General features: G+C 37.3%; 1 protein-coding gene and 2 long non-coding RNA genes across 3 annotated transcripts in view; all 3 read left to right on the forward strand.

The window, feature by feature from the left end:
- Positions 1-22677, forward strand: part of LOC124377337 (ribonuclease inhibitor-like) — a gene marked incomplete at its 3' end in the record, with an annotated part of 167823 nt that overhangs the window by 84163 nt on the left and 60983 nt on the right. The gene's annotated exons all lie outside the window — the stretch shown is intronic.
- Positions 5281-7583, forward strand: LOC124376884. The gene is made up of 4 exons (XR_006923964.1): positions 5281-6479; positions 6859-7033; positions 7206-7366; positions 7524-7583. It is a non-coding gene; the product is annotated as an uncharacterized LOC124376884 (long non-coding RNA).
- The window catches only part of LOC124376891, a 60508-nt gene continuing 54725 nt past the window's right edge, over positions 16895-22677 (forward strand). The window contains exon 1 of the long non-coding RNA XR_006923972.1: positions 16895-17017. This is a non-coding gene — a long non-coding RNA (uncharacterized LOC124376891). The remainder of the gene's footprint in view (positions 17018-22677) is intronic.

The following is a 22677-nucleotide window of genomic DNA, read 5'->3' on the forward strand; positions in this document are numbered from 1 at the left end:
ATGTTTCCTGACATTTCGTGCTGCACATAGCTCACAGGACCTCAGGAATTTGTCCACCATACTGGCCAGATATGGCGACCACCAATTCCTTCGGATTGTGTCTATGGTCTCCCAAAGATTACAGTGATCTACCCCATGTGCTTCAGTAATGAGCTTCGGTAAAAGAGCTAATGGTGCTACCCACACTCCATCAATACTTCTCCATAACCCTGTGTTGGGGTCTTGTACTGCCCCTCGTTTTTTCCATCTCTCTTTCTCCTCTCCACTTGCTACATCCTGATATTCCCCAAGATCTTCCTCTGTTACCTGCCCTCGCACTTCCTCATGTTCTTCATCTTGTACCATCATCACTTTCACACAGTCTTTTTCTACTGCTGCACTTTTAGCTGCCTCATCTGCTGCCGCATTACCTCTACTGACCATATCTCCATCAGATTTGTGGGCTTTACACTTCACAATGGCTAATGCCTTTGGAAGCATCATTGCTTTGAGCAAATCCGAAATTGCAGGACCATGTAAAATGGATGATCCATCAGCTCTCTGGAAACCCCTTTGTTCCCAGATGGGTCCAAATGTGTGACATACCCCATGTGCATATGTTGAATCAGTGTAAATAGTACACCTTCCTCCTGCTCCCAGCCTACATGCTGCTGTTAACGCTTTTATTTCTGCCAATTGGGCAGAACAAGGTTGTGGTACACTTACACTAGCTAGTACTCAAACGAGTCATCTTCCTCATTGTGCATGACCACAGCATATCCTGCTTTATTGCCATCATTCGCACGATAGCAAGAACCGTCCACAGACAAAACAATTTGGGCATTTTGCAATGGTTGGTTCTCTAGGTCATCTCTAGCTTTTAGAAATTTCTCTGCTTCTGTAGTGCACTCATGGGGAATTCCTCATCTGATAAGACCACTCGATCAGCTGGATTGATTGTGAGGCACCTCTCAATTGTTAGTTCTGGTGCAGACAGGATGACATCATACCCTGTCTTTCGTGCATTCGTGATCACAAACTTTTGACTTGTCAGCAGAGCATGTAATGCATGAGAAGTGTACAGGGTCACTGGATGACCCATCGTGATTGTTGATGCTTTTCGATAGGCAAATGCTGCGGCTGCCAATCCTCTGTAACAAGGTGGCATGCCTTTTTCCACATTGTCAAGAGCCGTACTATAGTATGCAATTGGCTTCTTTCCCATGCTCTGTTGCTGTTGTGCTAAAATGGCTGATGCAAAACCTCGTCTCTCTGACACATAGAGGTGAAATGGTTTTGTGTAGTCTGGACAAGCTAGTGCTGGGGCAGATTTTAGATCACTTTTGATTGTTTCAAAAGCCTTTTTTCCTTCCTCTGTCCAGACCACACGTGCGCTAGATTTTGTCTGATCAGCTGCTTTCATCATGTCTCTGAGAGGTTGTGCTTTCAACGCAAAGTCACAAATCCACGGTCTGCTAAAACCTGCTAAACCCAGGAATGACAACATATGTTGCACTGTTTGAGGCTGTGGTGTTTTCTGAATTGCCTCTACATGAGAGGGCGAGATTTTGCGTGTAGTGCCTTGAGCACTCTACCCAAATATTCTACCTTTTGTTGGCAGAATTGCAATTTTTCCTTACTGACCTTGTGTCCATTATGAGCTAGGGTTTCTAGGACCTTTAACGAGTCCTTCATGCACTGTTCTTTAGTTTGACTACAAATCAGTAGGTCATCCACATTTTGAAGCAAACTGCTTTGAATGTCTAGATCTGCCAGATCTCGTGCTAACACCTGGTTAAAATTGATGGACTTTCACAATACCCTTGTGGCAGACGCGTGTAGGTGTATTGTTTTCCCCCGTATGTGAATGCAAACAGAAACTGAGACTCAGGATGCAGAGGTACACTAAAAAATGCTGAGCATAAATCAATCACCGTGTAACATTTAGTCCCTTCAGGGATGTTTGTTAACAGTGTGTGTGGATCGGGTACTACAGGATTTTCTGCTACCACCACACGATTTATTGGTCTTAAATCATGGACCAATCTCCACTTGTCTGAATTTGGTTTTCTGACCGGAAAAATGGGGTGTTGCAAGGGCTGTTTGTTGGAATTAACACTCCTGCTTCAACTAGTCCTTCAATGGTTGGTCTTATCCTTCTATCGCTTGTTGCGACAATTGGTATTGCTTCTGGTAAGGTAACTGCACATTGGGTTTTAATTGAATTTTCTCCAACCCTGATGACTTAACTAACCCTACATCTGTCTGATGTTTAGTCCATAGCTTTTCCGGAATTTGTTTCAGTACCTGTTCTTCTTCTAGTTCAGCCTGTTCTTCCTTCTGTTGCCATTGTCCTACCTGTCCTACTTGTGTTCTCACTTGCATCTGTCTGTTGATCAAAATAGTGTGAGCTACCACACTGTCTTCAGCTGTTAGTTTTATTCTGAGATATTTCCTGTCTAATGTCATGCTCATATTTTCTACCACTGGTATCCATTCAGTTATCTGGCTTGCTTCTCTGACCATTGGCCCTAAGTCTTTTGATTTAAAATTTTGCCCGATCATTAGGGAGACATGTGGAACAGAGTTCTCGACTGAATACCACTGTGCAATGTGGTCTGGTAGTTGTACTGTTGCAGCTATCCCTTGGGGACCAAGGATCATGTTCTCTGCTTTGAGACTGTACTGGTTCCCTTCTACATGTTCTCCCCACAAAGTCTCATATTCTTCATCTTGTCCCCCCTCATCGTACCTTATTGTGCAATGCCATGGTTTTCTGGTTTCTTCACAGTCTGGACGCATGTTTGTAAACCATATTTTCCAGTGGTCATATAGCTTGTGAATTTCTGAGGATGTCCCGTCGAGTTCCAGCCAATAGACTTTATCCAGTGTTTGTTGTTCTATTTTTCTTTCTACCATCACACACTGTTGAGCTAGGATTTCAGGAAGTTCGACCCACACTCCTGTAGGTCCACAGAAGATTTTTGCTCCTAGCTTACACAGTACATCTCTGCCTAATAGATTTGCTGGGGTATCTGGGGAATACAACAATGGTGCTTGTATTGTGATTCCTTCTACTGTTATGTCTTGTGGCTCTGTGAAATGCAAAGTTTGAGTTTTACCCGAGAAGCCTACTGTCTTTACTGCTTTGCGTGAGAGGGGGAGCTTAGAGCCTTCTTTTCCAATGCTTGTAAATGTTGCTCCTGTGTCAATCAAAAACGATGTCTGGAGCTGGTTATTCACATCCACCATTATGGTTGGTTCTTGTGCAGGGTACAGTGAGGTGGGGCACTGTACCAGCTCCCCCTCTGGCTTCTCTGGGCATCTTCACATGTTACCTTGAGGTGGTCCCGGAGTTTGTTGATTCTGCTGATTCTGGCCCATCCATGGTCCTGCCCAATTTCCGGGGTCTTGCCAGCTTTGATTTTGTTGCTGGTTTCCTTGCTGTTGTCTTATTGGATAGGGGCAGTTTCTCATCATGTGATTGGGATCTTGACAGTTCCAGCATCTTCCTCCTCTCGGTGGTTGATAATTTCTTGGTTGAAACATTCCTCCTCTTCCTCTGCCTCTTCCTTGCCCTTGCCCCCACCCTCTGTTTTGTGGTGGATATTGTTGATACATTGGATAGGTCATTATTGGTTGTCCCACAGGCATTAGTTGCTGATTTCCTTGATCTGATATGGTTTGACTAGCTGGATCCTGCTGTGCATTTGTTGGTATCATCATGACTGCTGCTTGTTTAGCTGAACCTTTCTCTTCTTTATGCTTTCTCTTGATTTTCTTGTTTGCTCCGTGCTATCTCTCCGAGCTGTGCTTTGTGCAGCAATGTTATTAAATCTTCTGCTGCTTGTTTACTTGCTTCCTTCTTTTTCCTGTGCATTTCCACAGCATGTGTGACATTTGCCTGGAAAGCTGCCCAGGGCAGTGCATTAAGTCCCACAACTGATTCAAGCTGTTCTTGTACTTCACTTGGAAGCGCCCTCTTCAAAATTATTTTGAATAATGTGAGGTTAGCCGTTGTCTCATCCCATGCTGACCCCATCTCTTCAGCCCATGCTTTCTGTAACTTAAGAATGAAGGCCGCAGCTCCTTCTTTTTCGTCCATTTTCAGGTTTTCCACCTTGGTTAGATCAGATTGAGTTGGGTATGCAGATCAAGTGCATTCCATACATCATTTCTTTTCACTCCAAATGTCCAGCGATCATAATCTTTCTTGTACTTTAGGGGTGCTTTCACACCTTTCTTGCCTCTGTTTTTTGCTTTTTCTGGCGATGTCTTTGATTCTGGTCATGCTCAGGTGGTTCTAGTTCCTCTCGCTTTCTTTCCCATTCTTCAGGTGGGATATCTAAGTCATAATCATGTTCATAATCATATCTCCCTTCATTGCCGCTTTCTTCATTATCTCCCTCTTCTCCTTCAAGATTCTGAAATAACACTGTTTGTTTGTCTTGCTCTTCCTTTGTTCATTTTGTTGTCTGAAGCTAGTAATTCCATCCTCCCTTCAATGCGTCCTCCTGTTATGTCTAGTTGTATGTCGTGATACTCTCTCTTTCCTAGTACTGGGTAGAAGCTAATCACCTTTGGCTTCTTTACTTCAGCATATGGTGGTGCTTTCTTCTGTTCCTCAAACTCCTCCAATGGTGGGGCTGAGGCCTTTCCCAGATAGCAAACATTCTGGCACAATTCTGGCTTACACTGGGCATTTATGGCTTAATTCGGGCTCTCTTTTGTTCACACCCTTGTGTGAAACAGCTTTCGGGGGAGTTGTGGCATGAGTCTAGCCAGCCAAAAGCAAATGGTACCTTTTTTGGTTGAGCCCTGGCTTGAGTTTGGTCTGCCATAAAAGAGTAAATAGTCGGCTGAGATATGGGTAGGTTCTGGTTAGCCAAAAAGCAAAAAGATTCATGCTATTTTCTTTAATAGGTATATACCATTATAAGGTTAATTTTATCCAAACAGTTTTAATAACATAAAATGTTTTCTTGCAGTTTTTAATTCCTTTAAAATATTTATTCCTGTCGCAGAAACGCATCAAAGGCTATTTAAAATGAGGACTACAAAGTAATTAACCCTGTAAAGCCTACTTTTGTAATAATATAACATCAGTTTTGGCTGTAATAAAATATACCTGTACATTTTTTTTTTCTTTAAAACCATATTCTGAAGTCCTATTGTTTAACCTTGCAATGCATTTGAAGGGTAGACTTTGAAAATAGGTTGGGTTTCCTGGCTGTGAACTTAAGAAAAAAACCTGCAAACCTGCCTTGAGGAACATGATCTTTTTTACTGAAATAAATAAGTAAATCAACAATCACCACAGGCGGATGACGTCACATTATCGCGAGATGTTAGACTTCTACGTGTGATTTCTCGCTCTCGCGGTACTTTTACCTAATCCGGAAGTACGTAGCGACCAGCCACGCGTTACGGAGGGAATATTCAAACTGCTGTTCAGAGTTTGATCATCATGCGACGCGAATTGTTTGTTTTTTGGAGTTCTTTTGGAGTTCTTGGAGTGAGTCTATCGACTTTTGGATTAACGTTACATTGAGGTAAGTTGATGCTTTTAATACTGCAGACAAATAAATGTACCACATTATTTACTCGCCATCAAGCAATCCGAGATACATGTCCATGGTCATCTTTCAAACAAAGACATTTGGAGTTATCTTGGTAAATGTCCTCACTCTTCCAAGCTTTATAACAATAGAAAACTGGAACCAGGAAACACATTCCAGATTTAAACACCCAAAAAGTCAATTTATCTTTCACATGTTATCCACACGGCTCAATGGGTTAATTGGGGTATTTTGTGGGTAATCGATGCGATTTTGTAAGAAAAGTATCTATATTTCAAACTTTATACACAGAATACATTTATATACAATATAAAGTTAGAATTCTATATACTGCAAGTATGTATAAATCCTTTTTGTATACAATACATTTAATTTTAAAGGTTTACCGGCAAACAACATACTGATTTTTATTTCTTATCACTATCATAGATAATTACAGTGAAGCACGTCGGAAGCTGCCTCTTGCAGAGCAACAAACGGATCTGCAGTCAGAGGCAGAGACTGACCCCCTGAGAGCACCAAAACGGAAAGTGAAGTAAGCTTGTGTAATTAATGTAATTCTTTAAAACAGACGAGTTACATATCTTGTCACTGCAGTTGTAGAAAGGACCATGTTTGTTTAGATGTATTACTCATTTTCTTTTCTTCTCTGTAGATGAAATTGGCGTCTATTGACGACTACGATACAGATGAGGAGGCCATTGCACCGAAAATGAATTTGCCGCAAGCCCCATACATACAACCACTATCAAAAAGAGCTTTCTCCGCTTTAGATGAGGTTCAACCAAGTCCTCTACAACACAGACCCCAAAGGTCCCCATCTGTGACACAGGTTCCAGGGACCTCAAAACAGGCGTTGATGGAAAGAAGCCCTACCTCTCAATGGCAGAACTTTGAAAGTGCTCTAGGAAAGTCGTTACGGTAAGCAATAGACCTACCTGCACAGTCACCAGCTCAGACTCTTTTCCAGAATGCCCATCAGATGGGTCCAGAAGCAGAAAATTATAGTCAATTGTCGTGGCAAAGAGGATCAATGCTACAATCTCCCGAGGAGCCAACACAACCTCTGTGGCATCGTGAAACACCCAGAAGAAGCTATTCAATGGATGATACATTCAAAAAATGTAAGTTCTATTTAATTCACACACAAAGGGCGATGTACCAGACAGTGCTTATCCTAGTCCCAGAATAAAATGCATGTTTCAGACGCTTCAATTTAAAACGCCTTGTACTGACATCTTAACATGCATCAGTGCCATTGTTTTGTCTCAAGATTTTTTTTTTGTCTCTCCCACAACAGTATTCTTTTGCAAAGAAACATTGTACGGATGATTCAAGACCTGAAATCCAACAATGTAAGGGAGATCACAGAGGAAAACGAACTAAGTCCCACTCTTTTTCCAGTGGAAGATTTAAGGTCACTAACTTCTCTTGAAAATAATCTTCGATCCAGTCCTGAAACAAGACGGAAAGTGGTAGGTAACTGTAAAAGTTATGCACTGTTGTCGGCTGTTATCACTTACAAACCTGGTTCTAATTCCTGTTGTAGTGTGTGATCAACGCCATACAATCTAACAGAAAAAATACTTTGAATTTATCAGTTGAATTTCAAGTGTTCAAACACTAAAGCATGTTTTAACATTTCAGGTAATTGAACTTGGATTGCTTGGTGGGGTGGATGCTAAGGACACAATTTGGCGTATAATGAAACGGACAATAAAAAACGACTTTGCAAAAACGATGAACTGAAAAGGCGCAAATGGAAAAAAACCCATTCCAAGGTCTTGAACTGAAAAACGTTGTGATTGGTAAGTGGTTTTATGATTTTTTGCAGCTTTTTTCATGACTTTCACATGGAGGAATGTTAAGAATCTTTGTGTCATGTAATCTAAATACATAAAACATAGGGGCAGAAAGCAATAATGTAAATGTATTTAACCTTGTGTCTGTATGCTTCTATTTTAGAGGCTGTGAGACGAAACCCACCATTTATGCACAAGTTCATTTTGTTTAAAATTTGCACTATTTTCTTTAGTTTTAATTTTGTTTTCACACTTCTTTTGTCATTTTTCATATTTGCCTTTCACTGTATTAAAATGTTTTTGGTCTTTCATAACTAGCTTTTTTGTTTCTTTTAATTTATGCACAACACTTACATTTGTTTTTAATTGTACTATTGGTTTAATTTTGTTTATAATGTAGTTTTTCTTTGCAGTGTGTATTCTTGTATTTTGATTTGATTGCTTTGGTAATTTTTTATTACCATGTTTTTTTTTTTTTTTAAACAACAATTACAATAAACACGTTAATTTGCATTTGTGTGGTTGTGCTTTTTGAATATACACATTTTACCTAGCTAAATCATTTTGGTACAGTTATGGCTTTTTTTTTTGGTGGGCTTTTGGATAAGTTGTGGGTGGGTTCTGGGGTAAATATGGTCAATTTGGAAATTCTGGCTTTGTAGCGGGACAGCTGTGGCTGATTTGGAGGAGGTGTGAATGGGTTGTGGTTGAGTTATGGTCTGCTTTTGGATTACTTCAGGCATGCAGCTTTAGAGCCAATTAAGGACCGTAAGCCGTGGTGGTATGTGAGCCAAAAGAACGGCCTGAACTCAGCCCTTTCTGGCCCAGAAAAAATTGCTATCTGAGACATCACACAAGTATAAATCTCAAAACAAAATAGTAGTGGGCCCACTCACACAAGCAAACACTCACTCACACAACCCCCGATGCAGGCCTGTGTCGTTGCTGGTGTGCGTTGTGGCCTTTGAAAAGTTTAAACTGGCCTCTTCACTCAAATGAGCCAAAACAATACTAATAACATGTACCTGTGCTCCGGTGATCACTCACAGTCTAAGCGGAGACCTCACACACGATCCTCTGTGTAAAAGTGCTACGTTCCCAGCGATCCAAGGCAAACCGAACAGTCTTGATGAATGCACGTGTTCTCCACCGAGGGCTCCTCACTTGCCCGATCACAACCTGAACTCAAACTGATCTCTCGAAGTGTCCAACTCAAAGTATTAAATAGCGCAACGCCACTTTAATACGCAAAATCTATCAGTCCGGTAATAGAGAAACTCCGTATCAACACAACGGGTGGTTTCTACTCAAAGGCAAAAAAAAATCTCACCAACAGTTGATAAGACAAAACCAGTCCGTTAACACATCTCCTAGGTCAACTTTTATGCATAAACAAACAAACACTTTTACAAAGAAAACCAAACCAATATAACGCGTTTAGCGGTTATTTTTACTGTTTTTGTTTTCCAGCCCGAGCGATTCTGCTCCTGAACTCTCTCGAACGTGTCTCTCCCTCCTTTCTCTCATTTAATTGACTCATTAACCACCAATCATATTACTCTCTGATATGCATGGGTGGGTATAAAATAATAAACATCCAATCACAGAAAAGATAAAACTAGGTAGTAACCAGCACATGTCTTCCAGGTGCATTTAAACCAAACTTTAGTGAATACAAGGGGTTTCCTAACTCTTTCGCAGCCATTGACGAGTTAAAGGGATACACACTAAAAAATGTTTATCTCTTTAAACACAACACAGTCTAATGAATAGAATACTTAAACCTGATAAAACAAACCTCTTCAGACACCAATTATCTGAATAGTGCAGTTATTGAAAATGAGCTTGTATGACTATAGCTTTTAAATGCACATATGTTCAATAAAAGAAACCTAACTAGTAAGAGGGTTACACTGATTTTTCTATTTATTTATTTGTTTGTTTGTTTATTTATTTATTTATTTATTTATTTATAAATCAATCTGGGTTGCAAAAGGAATGTATTAAATATTACTAGTATCATACATACAATTAAAGTGACTTGTGTGAATTTTTCATTCATTATATTTTTGGCAATTACCCACAAAATCAGTTAAAATGCTAAGCAAAAACTCAGTTTGATCTGATGTATACACACTCTACAGCTATCAGATAATCTTACAGTAAAACACATTCTGTGTGGCTCCATTAGAAAATTGCTTGGATAAAATTCAAGTACTTGAAGCACATGTAAGAACCCTGTAATGTTAATGAAGCTAATGCTAACGCTAGGTAAATGGCCACACTCGAGAATGTTCCTGAAGGCTAATCTGACTATAGCTTGGTCAGACAAGAAACACAGCTCATGGTAGTTTTATTTGTTTTTGTGGTGTGGAAGCACAAATGTTCTTGTTTGACAACTAAAGTTAATTCATGGGCTTTTGCCTGGAAAATCACTTTGACTGAAATGTGCTCAAGCAGATCGCTCTTTAGAATTTGGGACTTTTACAGAATTGATCACATCCCAGCTGAAAACTGTTTGTTCTGATGAGCATCTTTTTGCCTACAGAATTGATCACAGATCCAGTGCATCTCTGAAAGTGTTTAGTGTAACTGAACTTACTTATTACACACCTTTTGATGTGCAGATGCCCTATGGGTCTGATCATTGTTTTTGCTTTGTTGTACCCTACTGTCATTTAATTCAGATTTAGCTGTCACTTGTTCATGTGTCTGTGAAGTTGTTTGTTTTGCCCATTCTGTGCAACTTCAATCAACTTTATGGTTAAATCAACTTTAACCATTATAATAAAAAAATAATATATACAAATATATACAAAATAAATAAATAATAATTATTACATCTGTGTGAAGACTGGATTTAATCCTGACACTATAGAACTATATGTACACATGACATGTGCACTGAAAAGAGTACTTTCTGGATAACACTTGTAGAGTAATCCACAGGAAAAACAGCACCAGAGGTGTTAAATGACCCTTAGTGTAAAACGTTTAGAACAATAATGTAACAATCTACATTCAGTGTTAAAATGACACCCCGTACTGCTAGAAAATGACACAATCAATTCAACACTACATACAGTGTCATTTTAACTCTCCATAGATTGGAACCATTTATGATCTTTAGTCGTGTTCAAATCAACAGTAAGTGTTAAATTCACACTGCTGATTTTACTGTGTAGGGTTTCTGGGCTCTGTGGCTAATTTGTGCTCTGGACCCCCAGATATCTGATCTTTTTACTCCATGTAACAACAATCATTATCAATAAGCATAACACTTATTGTGTCTTCAGTAAGGGACAATAACTTTCTTTCGGCTTCTCCCGTTAGGGGTCGCCACAGCGGATCCTCTGCATGTTTAATTTGGCACATGTTTTACGCTGGATGCCCTTCCTAACGCAACCCTCCCCAATTTATCCGGGCTTGGGACCAGCATTGAAAGTGGCTGGGGTTGGTTCCCTGACCGGGGAACGAACCTGGGCCGCAGCGGTGAGAGCGCTGCATCCTAACCACTAGACCACCAGGGACCCTTCTTCAGTAAGAGACAATAAAGAACTCAGTTTGAACAGTTTATTAAATGAACTGAAACTGTGCATACTGTATACAGTAACGCAATAAACACCATTGTATGGTCTCTCACACACACATCACTAAACCCTGTCTGGATTATTATTATCTGAGTTGTAATAAGATAATAAGAGTGAATAATAAGTTAACAGCAGCTCCAGACAGAAATGTGGATATTGATTTAAACAGCGACAGAATCATTCCTGTAATATACAATACAACATACTAACAGATAGATAGATAGATAGATAGATAGATAGATAGATAGATAGATAGATAGATAGATAGATAGATAGATGATTGTATTTATTATAACAATCTTTTGTACAGTTTAGGTGTAATTCTAATACAATGTTAAATATAATAAACTGAACATCGGTGATTTTTGTAATACTAAAATGCTACCATCTAGTGGTACAATAAGACATTGCAGTAGCATTGATATGCAGCAGCACATTTTATTTAATTAAAATAAATTATATATTTATGAAGAAAAATATATATTTTCTTTCATTCATTTAATGATTAAACCCTTTAAATTACACTCATATATATTTATAGTAACTGTGATGTTTGAATCTATAAAAATCAATTTGTCGCCGGGCGGAACTTTGGGTATTTTGCTCTGTTTCCACACGGACGGTTTTTACTTCTCGGACATGCCCTTCATTGCAGATTTTATCAGTAAAAACAAATATTTAATGTTTATTTTTCGGTGGATTTATTTTTTAAATATCCGACTAAAGAAAGAACGTCGTGAATACATTTTTAAATAAAGTTTTAATTTCTCCCTTTTTATATTTATATTTAATAAAAAGTTCTGAGTTCTGAGTGAATCGTGAATAATTTAGCAAATAATAATAATAATTTTGTATTTTAAAATTTTATAATAGCTATCCTATTTTTATACATGAATATTAGATACAATATACATTGCTACATTGCTATATTTATTATTATTATTATTATTATTATTATTATTATTAGAACGATTGGTCGATAATAATATAATATTAATAATAACTTGAAGTGTAATTTTAATGTAATTTGAGGTAAAATAAAAAAAACTACGTTGTCGATTTTTGTAGTAGTAAAATGCTACCATCTAGTGGTGATATGAGACATTGCAACTTGTCGTCGAGTGGTGCTTTTGGTACTTTTGCTCTGTTTTCACACGGACGGTTTTTACTTGTCGGACCTGCGCTTCATTGCAGATTTTAGTGCTGATTTGAGACTTGGCGCTTCAGTAAAAACAAATATTTAGTGTTTATATTTCTGTGGATTGATTTTTTTTTATATTTGTATTTAATAAAAATTAATGAGTTCTCAGTGAATCATGAATAATTAAGCAAATAATAAAATGAATGAAATTGTTGTTTCTTTTATATATTCTATTATATATTTAAAAAATTTATAATAGCTAGCCTATTTTTATATATGTAGAATATTATTAGATAATAGATACATTGTTAGATTTTAATTTATTATTATTACTATTATTATTATTATTATTATTATTATTTTTATTATTATAAAGATGATTATATTGATAATAACAAACTCTTTACAGTTAAAGGGTATTTTTTATGAGATTTGAGGACTGAAGTAAAATGTTACCATCTAGTGGTGATATGAGACATTGCAACTTGTCGTCGAGCGGTGCTTTTGGTACTTTTGCTCTGTTTCCACACGGACGGTTTTTACTTGTCGGAGCTGCGCTTCATTGCAGATTTGATCAGTAAAAACAAATGTTAATGTTTCTTTCGGTTGATTTATTTTTTAAATATCCGACTAAAGAAAGGACGTCGTGAATAATGTTTTATTACCGGCCACTGGCTTGCTAATCAGGGAACTTATAAAGAACATGTTCACTTTTAATCACCACATTATCTGTGTAAAGCTGCTTTGAGACAATGTTCATTGTTAAAAGTGCTATACAAATAAAAATTAATTGAATTGAATTGAATAATGTTTAAAATAAAGCTTTAATTTCTCCCTTTTTATATTATATATAAATATATTCTGATTGAATCATGAATAATTATTAAAAAAAATGAATTAAATCGTTGTTTCTTTTATATATTCTATTATCTATTTTTTTTTTTTTAATAGCTAGCCTATTTGTATGTATTTAGAATATTATGTACTAGATACAAATAGAAACTAGTACACAAAACAACCTTTTTTTTTATTTTTACTTACTGGGGATAATTATATCGTAGCTGCAGTGGGCAAACCATTTGGCTCTTAAAAATACAATAGCAAATGAGAGCAAATGAATCTATCTATCTATCTATCTATCTATCTATCTATCTATCTATCTATCTATCTATCTATCTATCTATCTATCTATCTATCTATCTATCTATCTATCTATCGGGACTTATGGAATATATAGGGGACATTGACATCATCACACGGTCTGCCCTGTAGCAAAAAAAGAGTTTTTGCTAAGATAATACACACGTACTTAACCAACACACACACACACACACACACACACACACACACACACACACACACACACCTCTTTTTACTGTAGGAGTCCAGGGTCAATCACCAAAACCATTAATTTTAGGGCATTTGTGAATAAGGGCACATACTGCAAAAATACGAAAACATGAGAAGGTTTAGATACAGATACTGAAATCTCACACAAACCATCTAAACTATAAACTATACAAAAGCTGTTTCAGATACAAATCTGAGATCATATTTATATTCATCCTTATTTTTAATTTAAATGATCACAGATTTGTATCTGAAACTATTTTTGTAAAAAAGAATATATAAAAAAGATACCAAACATGTCATATTTCCTCCAGGACGTCTTTACATGATGGGGTACGGAGTAAAAAATGATTGACAGAGTTCTGGAACAACTACCTGCAATCAGACGTGTCCTGATTAATGACAGAAAACATGGGCACCTGAACCCCCACCAGGCAGGATGTATCTGTCCTTCAGTCCATCTATGCAGCACTGAAACATCAGGCTGATTTCACTGGTGTTTTATCAGGGAAAAAGTATGTGACAGGGTCTTCTGTGAAGCCTGTGCTGGAGCTTTTAAAAGGGGAACTCTTATCACCTGACCCCAAGCACACAATTTTAACAGAAAATATCAAGAAACACTGTAAAGGTGGGAAATGATCTCAAATACATCATAAAGGTTTGCACAATGAACATATTTAGATATTAATTTGTTCATTGAACTTAGTGTTTACTTTATTTTATTACTAAACGATTTTAAACTACATTACCCATGAGCCTTTGTCACTCTATCAATAGGACAGAAAAAACATGGGGCTGTAATTTGTAGATCATTGAAGTGTGTACTGGTGCTGTAGTGTTACGGTTAGGATCTCTGTAAATCGTGAATTTCTTGCACCATAGCAATACCTCATTGTTCAGTGACAGTATTACTGAAGTCATAATGACAGTAAAACAGTTTCAACATCAAGCACCTTCTAAAAGTGATTCCAGCCACAGCACGTCAAAATCAACTTCACACTTAATTGTGTAAATATGTTAATTACAGGATTTACCGGCTTATGGTGGGTTATAACAGGAGATCAGTTATATACTTATTTATTTTCATTAAAAATACAATTTTACAGTTATAGATTCCTAACTGGAGCTAAACTGATGTAGATTAGATTATTGATTAATGATATTATATTAGACAGACCATAAAAAATGTCTTCTAATCTTGCATCTTAAAGTCTAAGGTGAGGAAAACATTGTCGTGTCGGATTCATCCCACTAAAGGAAATTATCATTATTTTTAACAATTGCAAAACACGAAACACAAACACACATACAGCCCTTTTGTCTGGTAAATGGGAAAATCCCTGCAAGCAAGGAAGTATCCTAAAACTAGCTAAATATCTCGCTTCTGACACCAAAACTGTGAGATTTTTATCATGTCCAAAACAAAACGTAATTTTTGGAGAGGTTTTCCATGTACGGAAGCGCATTACATTCACAAAGAGAAAAAAATTGACCGATCCGTTTCTGGATTGCAGATTTCTGATCTGCATATTTTATTTGGCACATGTTTTACGCTGGATGTCCCTCATAACACAAACCTCCACATTTATCTGGACTTGTGACCTACACTGAGAGTGACCTGACTTGTGTAACACTAATGACTGGGTTCAGCTGAAATGATCTACCTACATTTAAATATTAACAGTTTCTGATAAAAGTGGGCTACATACACAATTTAGATTTCTGTGGAAAGAAGACAGGTTGAGCTTTACGGTCTATTATTCAAAGTTAATGTTGCTCAAAAAGATATTAAGTTATATATGATGAAGTACCTTAAATATACATTTCCTGCAGTGAACATTTTATTACTTCATATATAAATACATGAAATCAGTCCTGGAGAAATCCAGAAAAGTACTGGGTTTAAAGTCACATGTCTCATGAGTTTATATTTCACAATTTATGAAGATGTCCTGAAAATGAGATTCCTACAAACTTTTATAAGTCTGAGACTCTACTCTACTCTATTCATACAGTCTGCATAGAAATGAACTGCTGATCATTAAAGGTTTTTGTTCTACATGTTTGGATATTGATATTGAGTTAACATTCATACAGATACAGATCCAGATAGCAGGCAAGCTCTTGTTTTACAGTCATGACCATTCATATTGATGTGCAGCCATTTCAATCTCAACAATGCACACACACACACACACACACACACACACACACACACACACACACACACACACACACAAACACACTTTACAAGCATTTCTCTTATAAAATTAATCAGACAATAAAACAAATAAAATCGTTTAAAACTGTAAAGGGAAATATATTGTAACTTAATATAGGCTCAGTAAAATATGCTCAGATTTTTCATCTCCATGCAGATCACCAAGTCTCTGTTGTTGCTCTGCCCCCAAAATTATTCTCCTCATTACTAATTTGTGAAAATCTCCATAAAACAACTTTTTGACTGTCTATTTTTATTCTTTGTTTTCTTTTTATTGTAAACAAAGTCCAGTTATCGCGAGCTGTAAACAGCTGTTTGTGCAGAACCGAGAACTGCATCACTTCCTGTTGTGTCACAGTGCACATGCTCCTCTCTTTCACCACTAAGAGTTTATAAAGAGTAATAAAACTAAGACTCACCCACGTGGAGAATAAAATCCTCCCATATATAGTTAAAATCCTGCACTCATTTTCTACATTTTTCATCAGTCATTTTGTTTCCAAGATGCTACTGGCTGCAAATAAAAGGTTTGAAATGAGAGGTGATTCAGAATAAAAACATCATGACACCTGCCTATAGAGTGTAGACTCATACCTGAGATTCCACCTCTTTACTGTGTGTGTGTGTGTGTGTGTGTGTGTGTGTGTGTGTGTGTGTGTGTGTGTTTACTGATTAGTAGAAATACAAGATGGTGTCAAACTCAGTCAACATGTTCTACAGTGGAGTCAGACATAAAAGTAGAACAGACACAAAACCTCATTAAAATGTATGTTCAGAACTTGCTTTTACATGTTTAATAACATTTATAATTTAATATGACACATTTGACAGGATTTATCAACAGTAACAAAATTGGATGCTGTTAATTAGGAAGTACTCGTTTGAGGACACTGGGACTTATGATGGTAAGATCGCAAAGTGAAAATCTAAAAGTGAGGGCACAAAACTTAGAAAGATTTGAAAATAAACCTTTTTTTCAGGACCCACTTTCACATTCAGTGGGACACAGTATGGAGTTCAGGATGGAGCAGTTTGTAAAGGGAGAAAAAGGCTGACTTTCCTCTCCTCCACAACATCTTCACTACATGCTGTTATTAATCACAGCACTTTCTCTTTTAGTTCTTGATCATTAAAGTGAACTTGACGGAGTGCGATTAAAATAATTCCGTTTCCAAGTCGTCAATGTGTCGGTTCAAAGAGTCGGTTCAAAGAGTCGATTCGGTTTTCCGAAAGTGAAAGTGTTTCTCAGCCTCGACTCCATTTTAAGGAGCGGTTAGAAAAACACAAAGATGTTCAACAGCAGCCAGAATCGGTGAGATTCATGTCCAACAACAAGCAGTGCTGAAGAAAAGTGGGTGAGTTTTTCCTAGAAACGACTTTCTATCGGAATAATGCGTTTGTGTTTTCTCTGTAATGGAGTTTGTGGAAAGACCGCAGGGAAACTGCGGCACAGCAGCTGAAATGGAGGCCAACAGTTTCTGCCCAAATTCCTCAGTTGGATGTGATGATGTTCTGAGTTTATTGAGGAGGATCTGACATGAGAACACCGGGATTGTTTGGTTGTTCCAAGCTGATCCTGGAGTTGTTGTCATGTTCAGGATGATTTCCCGTAAACAGGAGCAGATCATGACTTTCTAAGCGGAGGAGATACAGGAAGTGTGGAGCAGATACATGTTCATGAAGACATGAGCTTTCCGAATTCAGTGCGGAATGCGGGATCCACTGGATCCTTTATCATTGATCATGTGGGAATATTGGGGAATGAGGTAGTGGAGAAGTTGGTAAAAGAGGCAGTAAAGGAAACAGATTATGGAGATACTAGAAGGAGGAAATAATAGAATTAACAATGAATAGGATATAAAATGTATTTATTCAGGTATTATGAGTGTTTGATTTTTTCTTATTGTGTTTTTATTTATATATATATATATATATATATATATATATATATATATATATATATATATATATATATATATATATATATATATATATATATATATATATATATATATATATATATATATATATATAATCTCGATAGTTAAACTATAATGAAATAAACATAATTGAGAAAATGGAACAAATCCTAAATAATACAAATCCCACTGGCAGCCTTATTTCTGTATTTTTATATACTAAAATGATGCATTTATTTACGGATTTATTCTCCAAAACAGTGAAGAACAAAGAGAACTGCTGGATTCTTTATGGAAATACATGGATGTGATTATGGTACAATAACAGTGCATCAAATCTATTTTTTTTTAATTCAATTAAATTCATTTTTATTTGTATTACAGTATTAAGTAAGATGGAATAAAATAATGTACAGTAGTATAACTATATAAATAACTAATATATTGATCATGTTTATTAATAATAATAATAATAATAATAACAATAATAATAATAATGAATTATAATGTAATAAAATGCTAATAGTATGTACTATCAATTACAATAGAATACAGACATCATCTATTATCAGTAATTGTTTGTACAGTTATTGTTATTATCATTCTATTAATGTTATGATGTAATATATGTTGTGTAGTTGAATTTGTGTACAGGGAACTCTCGCCTGTGTCTTATATATCTGTGGATTTCACTTCTAATGTACTTTAATGGACTGTGTGTCGGAAATATAGAAATACTGAAGACTTTAATCACTTTTTATACATAGAAATAAAAAATAGAAGTGTTTATTAATGTTGTGTTTATTACAGATCAGGAATAAAGATGTTAGAAAAATATGTGTGAATCAGTAAGACATCATGAGGATCAGTTGGTTTTAGAAAGATTTTCCCCCAGTTTTAACTGCATGATGTTTTTGTGTTTTCTAGGAATGTGATTGATTCCAGCAGAAGAGATCGACGTCTTCAGGACTCTGTGTGTACACGAGCAGTGAAAAATGGAGATCCCTGATCAGGGGACAGATCATGTGACTTTACCCTCAAAAGACTGGTAACCTGCCATGTTCTAGTGTTTTACTAATGAACTGTTCATATCTGCAAATCTGGAGACATTTCTGAGAGCTTCATTTCATATATAAACATCACCCTAAATACATTTATTACACAATTAAATACACGTCATTGTGCACAATTTATGAAACTCCAAAACCAAGAACCATAAACTCATTGGATAATTAAAGCTATAAGACACAAACAACATGGATAATCCTTATAATATGTGTTATAAATGAGTGTTTAAGCAGCACTGGAGATTCTCATTACTGACCTCAGTTCAGCTACTTTTCAGCACAATCACAGAAAACCTTTAGAACATCACCTCAATTACAGGGAACCAAATCAATAAGTGCTGTTTAACTCCAATCCAGCAGGAGCAGTTACAGTGGGCTGGAACTGTTTTCTACATCAACTACATACTATCAATTATAATCTTATCCAAACTAAATCTGTGTTTTTATCACCAGTTTTAAACCCGTGCTCCACTTCCTGCTCTACACCACCACTGCATAGGGACTTTTTCAATGCACTGGATTTTGTATCCTGATTTTAGCAACAATGAAATTCTGTCTCATGACCATTTTTATAATTTTCTACAGTAAACTACAGAGAGAGAAATCACACTTACCAGTGCCCAGCTGTGTCTCCATGAAGAGTGATCAGTCTATGCGTCTTCCTTTGAGATTTAGCACTGGAATCTCCTCACCTGGACACAGGTAACATCCCATAATTCTCCTAGTTAAAGTCACAGTTAATGGCTGCACTACACCGTCATTAGCAGCTGTTTAGATTTATATTATAGTTACTTGGTCTTTAGTGATTCTACAATACTTTCAGTAAATCCTTTAGATGAAAAAGTGTAAATATTTATTAAAGTCACAATCAATTACACGTAATGTCTCAAATCCTAAAATAAAAATACTAATATAAACAACAAAAAAGCTACAAGAAACATCTAAACACTACTACTTAATGGTGTAAGCAGTATTTTTGGGGATCAGGAACCCTGACTTAGTGATCAGAATCTTCTGTAGATCTTCAGACTTTAGTAACAATGAAATTCTGTCTTAAAGACATTTCTATAATTTTCTACAGTGAACTACAGAGAGAGAAAACAGAATTAATTCAGAATAAAAATCAGCATTTTCCTCAACCTAAACTCCCACTTCCCAAAACCATGTGAGTAGGTCGAAATCTTCATCAGAAGATGATGTGGGACGAGAGATCAGAATTTCAGCTTTCATCTCCTGAAAGGTTCGGTGCAGTGTTCTAAGTGATGTAACACATCTAGATGTAAAGATCAGGAACTGAAAGCTGGAATTCTGATCTATTGTTTCATTTTCATCTTTTACTCTCAAATCCAAATGTCTTCAGTGTCAAGCAACAACCCAAAGAACTGGACTTCCTGTCCCAATACTTTTGGAGGTTTGTGTAGGAAGAATAGAAAAGTAGGAAAAAGTGTGAACTGAAAACAGGAGCACATTTAATTCTCCAGGTGCACAATGTTGGAGTTGTATTCAACTCTGTGTTCTCCAAGTGTTCCTGCTCTCACTACAATTATTGTAGTACAATTTGTGTTTAGGTTTAGACTCCAGTATTAAAGTGAGGAACATTGAGATCTTTAACACTTGTTGTTTTTGTTCCCAGTGTTCTACAGAAGGCAGGAGACAGAAGAGAGAAGAACATCAACACAGCTACAAGGTACGATCAAAACCAACACCATGACTGTGACACTGACACACTGCTATTCTAAAGCTCTCTGCTGTTAGTAACTACAGAGTGATTAGATGATAGAAAACCTCCAGTAGAATAAAGTAAATCCACAGTGAGAACATCATAAAGATCTATCTAGCAGGAAAAATGTGAACTTCTACTCTAATCATTGGAGCCCATGTCTCACCATGTCTTCCTTCTTCACCCTGTCACAGACATGACCCAGAATCCACTGCTGCAGAAGAATTTCAGAAGAAGTTCAAGAACAATCTGATGAAGAAGTTTCAGTGTTTGAATGGATTGATGCTAAAGCAGGAAAACCGAACACTCCTGAATGAGATCTACACAGAGCTCTACATCACAGAGGGAGACAGTGGAGACGTCAATAAAGAACATGAGGTGAAACAGGTCGATGCAGCATCCAGGAGGAACCCAACTGAGGACACACCAATCAAATGCAGTGACATCTTTAAACCCCTACCTGAACAAGACAAAGCCGTCAGGAGAGTTCTGCAAAAGCTCTTATCTGAACAAGATGAAGAACCCATCAGGAACGTTCTGAAAAAGCTCTTATCTGATCAAGATGAAGAACCCATCAGGAGAAATTTAAAAAAGCTCTTATCTGAACAAGGTGAAGAACCTATCAGAAACGTTCTGAAAAAGCTCTTATCTGAACAAGATGAAGAACCCATCAGGAGAAATCTGAAAAAGCTCTTATCTGAACAAGATGAAGAACCCATCAGGAAGGTTCTGACTAAGGGAGTAGCTGGAATTGGAAAAACAGTCTCTGTGCAGAAGTTTGTTCTGGACTGGGCTGAAGGGAAAACAAATCAGGACATCCACCTCATATTCCCACTTCCTTTCAGAGAGCTGAATTTGATGAAGGAGCAGAAACTGAGTCTGGTGGAGCTCCTTCATGTGTTTTTTAAGGAGATGAAAGAAATGGACATTTCCAGGTTGGAGAAGGTTCTGTTTATTTTTGATGGTTTGGATGAGTGTCGGTTTCCTCTAGATTTCCAGAAGACAGTGAGAGTGTGTGATGTAACTGAATCAGCACCAGTGCATGTGCTGCTGATAAACCTGATCAAAGGGAACCTGCTTTCCTCTGCTCTAATCTGGATCACCTCCAGACCAGCAGCAGCTGATCAAATCCCCTCTGAGTGTGTCCATCGAGTCACAGAGGTACGAGGGTTCGATGACCCTCAGAAGGAGGAGTACTTCAGGAAGAGGATCAGTGATCAGAACCTGGCCAATAAGATCATCACACACCTGAAGTCATTAAGAAGCCTCTACATCATGTGCCACATCCCAGTGTTCTGCTGGATTTCAGCTGCTGTTCTAGAGAGAATGTTGGGTGAAGCCGAGAGTGGAGAGATCCCCAAGACTCTGACTCAAATGTACACACACTTCCTCATCATTCAGACCAACATCATAAGAGAGAAGTACCTACAGAAGCAGGAGAGCGATGAAGAAATGCTTCTCAAACTGGGGAAACTGGCTTTCCAGCAGCTGGAGAAACAAAACCTGATCTTCTATGAGGAAGACCTGAGAGAGTGTGACATTGATATGACAGAAGCAGCAGTGTATTCAGGTGTGTGTACACAGATCTTCAGAGAGGAGTTTGGGCTTTACCAGAGTAAAGTGTACTGCTTTGTTCATCTGAGCATTCAGGAACATCTCGCAGCTCTGTATGTGCACCTGACCTTCATGAAGGAGCAGAGAAATGTTCTTAAACAGAATCAGGTCTGTAGGACACTTTTAGATGTTCACAGGAGTGCTGTAGATCAGGCTTTAAAAAGTCAGACTGGACATCTGGATCTTTTCCTCCGCTTTCTTCTGGGTCTCTCAATCGAGTCCAATCAGAAACTTCTACATTCCTTAGTAACACAGACAGGAAGTAGCTCCCAGAACAAAGAGGAAACAGTTCAGTACATCAAGAAGAAGATCAGTGAAGATCTTCCTACAGAGAAATCCATTAATCTGTTCCACTGTCTGAATGAACTGGGTGATGATTCTCTAGTGGAGGAAATCCAGCAGTATCTGAAATCTGGAGCACAAAGTGAACTTTCTCCTTCACAGTGGTCTGCTCTGGTGTTTGTGTTACTGACATCAGCACAGGATCTGGAGGAATTTGACCTGAATAAATACATCACTCCAGATAAGATCAGAGATGAGATTCTTGTGAGAGTGATGCCTGTGATTGCAGCATCCAGAAAAGCAATGTAAGTGAAGCTGAATGAAATTGTTCTACTGTTACAGTGTTGAGAACAAATCAAAGGTCTGAGCTGTTCAGATGAATCGAACTCTGCAGGACTCTTTAGACTTTTCCT

This window comes from Silurus meridionalis, chromosome 23 (assembly GCF_014805685.1).
Source record: "Silurus meridionalis isolate SWU-2019-XX chromosome 23, ASM1480568v1, whole genome shotgun sequence".
In the NCBI taxonomy this organism is placed as follows: Eukaryota; Metazoa; Chordata; class Actinopteri; order Siluriformes; family Siluridae; genus Silurus; species Silurus meridionalis.